The sequence below is a fragment of the Elephantulus edwardii genome, unplaced genomic scaffold (genome assembly GCF_000299155.1).
Source record: "Elephantulus edwardii isolate Elephantulus edwardi_28Jun2011 unplaced genomic scaffold, EleEdw1.0 scaffold00259, whole genome shotgun sequence".
Classification (NCBI taxonomy): Eukaryota; Metazoa; Chordata; class Mammalia; order Macroscelidea; family Macroscelididae; genus Elephantulus; species Elephantulus edwardii.
In genome coordinates this window covers 3,393,859-3,398,811 of record NW_006400009.1, presented here as the reverse complement: position 1 = coordinate 3,398,811, position 4,953 = coordinate 3,393,859, and positions in this window count along the sequence as shown.

Here is a 4,953-nt window from a genome sequence, read left to right as displayed (position 1 = left end):
GGAAAATATCTTCTAACAGAGCAAGAAGGCAAGCAGCTTTAACCCAAGACCACCAGTAAGGTGATAAAGAGTCCTCCCTTTCCCCCCTTTACATCTACGCCCCTGTTCAGCATGAAAAAGCCAGAGAGTTCCCAAATCAATAAGACAATTGGTTTAATTACCATTGGAAAATGCTTGTCACTCCTTTGTAGCATCTGGTCCCCACCGGCCCCTCATCATTTCCTTCACCTGCTCCCCCGACCGACCAAACTGTGCAGCTCTGCAACTGCATCCTGGCCCATCCTCACCCTTTTGCCCCAACCCTCACCTCCTTTTACCCCCAATATGTTTTTCCCAATAGAAAAAAAAGAAACCAAAAGACATGCTGCCTTGGGAAAATCTGCTGTCAAGGGCCTGTCCAAAGTGCTAAAGAGCAAGGATGTTCATTTAAAGATTAAGGTGCGCCTGATTTAAGCGTTTTCAATTGCTTCCTGTGCATCTGAAATGGGACAATGAATAAAGACAACAGAAGAATCAATGCCTTTGAATTGCGGTGTTGGTGAAGAATACGGAATATACCGGACTGCCAAGAGAACAAATTTGTCTTTGAGAAAGTGCAACCACGGTGCTCTTTTAAAGGCAAGGGTGGTGAAACTTTGTCTCACGTATGTTAGACATGTTGTCTGAAGGAGCCAGCCCTTGGGAAAAGATGTCATTACTGGAAAAGATGAAGGATCAGAGAAAGAGAGGAAGATTCCCAAGATGGACTGACGCAGTGACTGGAGCAACAGGCTGGAGCATGGCAGAGAATGTGAGGATGGCACAGGATAGGATAAGTTGCAGAACTGTTGTTCATCGGGTCAGTTGTAGTTGACTCAGTGGCACCTAACAACAACAACATAATGCTAAAATTTCAAGTGGAACTTTGGCATTCTACTTCTTCCGTTACTGACTATAGGTTCCATTTACCATTCAGAGCCACAGACCATTTCCAAGCAAAGATTTGCTATTTCCAGATGTTACTCTTTGTCTATATTATACAAATAGCTATTAAGCCCCCACTTTGTGCCAGATGGTGCACTTGGCATTGTAGCCACTTCCACAGTCTGTACCTTGAAGACGTTCATACCTGGTGGGGGATCCTAATAGCCTTAGGGGAAGGTCTTAGAAAACACTGAAAACATTTGAATAATAAAAGGATACAGGATGTCATGGTTTAGCGACAACACTATAATCTCTGTGTAGTTGGGATTATGTCTTTGTACTCTCATTGGATCGTTAATAAAACATAGTCTTGAAAACAGTCTGGCATTCAGTAACTGATGCCTAGCTTGTTTTTCAAAAAACTGCTTGCTTTCCATTTTCTCTTATTCAAACATTTAACTGTTAGTGATAATTTGAAGTGTACTGACTTTAAAGAGCGTTTAAGATGTTTTCGTTTATTACATGCCTTTTCCTTGGCTAGGTCTTAAACACTGGGAGGAGCTGAGGCAAGGAGGTGGCACAGAGCATATAAAATGTAGGGCAAGATCTCTGAGAATTCACAATCTTGCTGGGAAGAACAGATTCACTGACGCAGCCAATGGCCACTTGCAAGACTGAAGCATTCCTATCACCAGCACCACACAGCTTTTTAGTTCCGCTTCAAGGAAAACATCCCCTAGAACTTTCATTTGGGCACAAAGGCAGGGCCCTGATTTCCTAAGTTCATTGGCAACATTCATCTTCTTTTTTTTTTTATCAATTTATTTCATGGACGCTGCCCTAATTTTAGAGAAGATTTTCTGAATCTTCTGTACATACCAGTGTCGAAATAGTCTGTCTTTCTCCCCTTATCCAGTTTTGCTTTATCTTCTCTCCCCCAGTACATTTTCAATTATAACAAAGATTGAGTTCTCTCTTGAAATGGGCAGGAGGCTGTAGTGCTGATTCAAAGGCAGCACCCCTCTGTGGTTCAAATCCACCAAATGTTCCACCGAAACAAGATGCACAATTTCCTCCTCTGTGTGTGTGTGGTGCGTGTGTGTGTGTGTGTGTGTGTGTGTGTGTGTGTGTCCAAACAAAAAACATAACAGACTCTCCAAAATCCCACTGGAGGGTCACCTATGATTTGGTACAGAGTTGAAGACAATGAGTTGAATTGTTGTTGACGTGAACTCTGCCTTTAGTTACTCTTGGTTTTCTTTTGAATAGCTTTCAACTCAGTAATAAGACCTTCAAAACCAAAGTATGAAATTACCCCTTCCCTAAATTTTAAACTCTTTAAAGCTGTGTCTTTCTGTACCAAACACAGTGCTAAGTAAATGCTTAGCATTCATTTTTCTTTTCTTGATTTTAATGACAGGAAGAGAGAATTGACGTCATCAGACTGAGAGAGGAGGCCATTCATCGTCAGTATTGAGTGGGGACCACACTACAAAATGTAGACAGCTTCCTACCTCTATTGTTTTTTATTCATTATTTATTTTAATAAAATTTTTATTTGCATTGTGATTTTAATGAAAGTTTACAGAAAATTTGGATTTTCATTCCTTTATTGTTACACAATTTCCTCCCTCTCTTCCCCTTCCCTAGTTCATGTACTGCTGTGTCATCAAGTTATTTATATTGTCTTCACAATGTCATAGATCCCATTGCAGGAAAATCTGTCCCAGACAAATTTAAGTCGCCTTTGCATATTGTTTATTTTGTGCTGCTGATTTTTTTTTCTGTTAGAAATTGACTGGAAATTACTTCTGGGGCATTAGGTAGGAAAAAAAAATTAGTGTTTTCTCATTTAGCTCTAGGTCACTGAACAGGCTCATAGAAAATACATTATTTTTTTAAAGATATAGATAAATATGTATTTATCCAATTGTTGCTTTGCTGTTGTTGTGGGACTTCGAGTTGGAGACGACTCATAGCTGACTCTCCAGTGGGTTTTCAGAGGCAGTTAATTGTGCAGGAGGAAACTGCCTATCCTTCTCCTACAGAGCAGCTAGTGGATTTGAACAGCATGCCTTGGGAACTGCAGTGCAAGTTACCACTAGTCCACCAGAACTCCCTATTCATTCCATTTCCTTTTTTTCTGGATACCTAAAGATGTGAGAAATTACTCTTAACCCCAAATGTCTGAATGCAGGAGACAGAAGAGAAGACCTTTGGAGTAGTCGGTAGAGGAATCTGTGCTTCCAGAAGCATATGACAAACATTAGCAAGTTTTAGTCCCACGACTATTCCTTAAAGGGAGAACACAGTCCCCTCTAGCAATTGGGGAGAGGCAGGTGAGAGGTTGAGGCCCTAGTTCATCTGGCCAGGTGGCTCAAGGATAGACCAACTATCCAGAAACACTGTAAAAGCAGAGCAAAGAAGACTGATTTTCCCGAAAATTTTCTCATGTTTCTTCTTACCAATGAATTTTATTCCTCTGGGTCTTTACAATGCTTGATTTATACTCCCATTATCCCTTTGTAAGTAGCTATTTGCACACCTGTGTACTTTTGCCCAAGGACCCCTGATGGTATAGTAGATTAAGTGTTGGGCTGCCAACTGAAAGATTAGCAATCCCACCAACTGCTACTCCAGAGAATAAGACATTCTCCTCCTGTTAAGATTTATAGCCTTGGAAACCAAAGTAGGTTTGAAATATACTCAAAGACAGTGGATTGTTTTGTTTTCCTCCCTATCAAAGGAAATAGGCTTTTCTGCCCTTGAAGGATAGAGACATTTAAAAAAAATATTTTTTTAACTCTTACTTTTTGAAGGGAAAAGTAAACAGAAGAAAAGCTATTATTGATAGTTATATTGTTATTGACATTTTTCTACTAGAGTTGAAAAAAATTCAAGAAAAGGGGGACCCCCCCATTTTATTGAGTCAACACTGACTCATAGCTGACCCTCCAGTGGAATTTCAGAGGCTGTAAATTGCGTGGGAGGAGATTGCTTGTCTTTCTTCCACAGAACAGCTGATGTGTTCAAACCACATGCCTTGGATTGCAGCGCAGCTCCTTACTGCTAAGCCACCAGAATGCTGTATTAGAGGAGGGGGTAGTAGATTTTGATGTTCTTCTTTGCTTTCAAAAGAATGATGAGAATAATTTTGGTAATGGAAACTGTTATATGTCTTTGAGTTAGAACCGACTCATAGTTGACGCTGCAGCTGGTTTTCAGAGACTGTGAATTGCCTATCTTTTTCCTGAGAAGCAGCTGGTTGATTTGAACCAACTGATTTTGGGTTGGTAGTGCAACTCCTTATCACAGAGCCACCAGAGCTCTCTTTGATGACTGGAAACTGAATCAATGTATCATTACCAAGTAAATAAAATATCATGCTGGATCTTAATTAAGATTTGTAGTGTTTCAGGATTAGCCAGTGTCACAAGAGATGAAAAGGAATATATTGGGGAGAATGTGATTGTTCCCCGGGTTAGAGGGTTGTCTTCCTGTACCTTTAAGATTCTAAGTTAGCACCATTTGAAGACAGCTTTTAGATAAGAAAAGCTTTTATTTGCAGTGGTGCTGTGAGGCTGTTACACTTTATTTGATTTGAGTGTCCTGTAGTGCTTTTGTTGTTCACTTATCCAAAAATAATAGAGATCCTGAAAAGGAAAAGAAGGGGGAGAAAGGAGAGGTAAAATTTCACAAGAACAAACCATGAAGGCGAGTGCAGTGAGAGACAAAAACACAACAGGAGAAAAATCACAGCACTGCTTCTTACTGAAAAAATAAGAGAAGTTACAGTTACACATTTACATACAAATAAGCTTCAATTCAAATGCAGTAAGTATAAAAGGAGATTTACCCAAGAAAGAGATAAAGCTAGCCATGATTTAATAAAAGTCACTGTACAAAGTAGCTTTGAACAGTAGTTTGAGATCCTTTTTAAAAATAATCTTAGTTGACCCCTCTGTGGGAATAGAGGATCATTTTTAAACATTTAATTATAGGATGCACAAGAAGGTTTTTTACAAAAATTAACACTATTATAATAGTTAT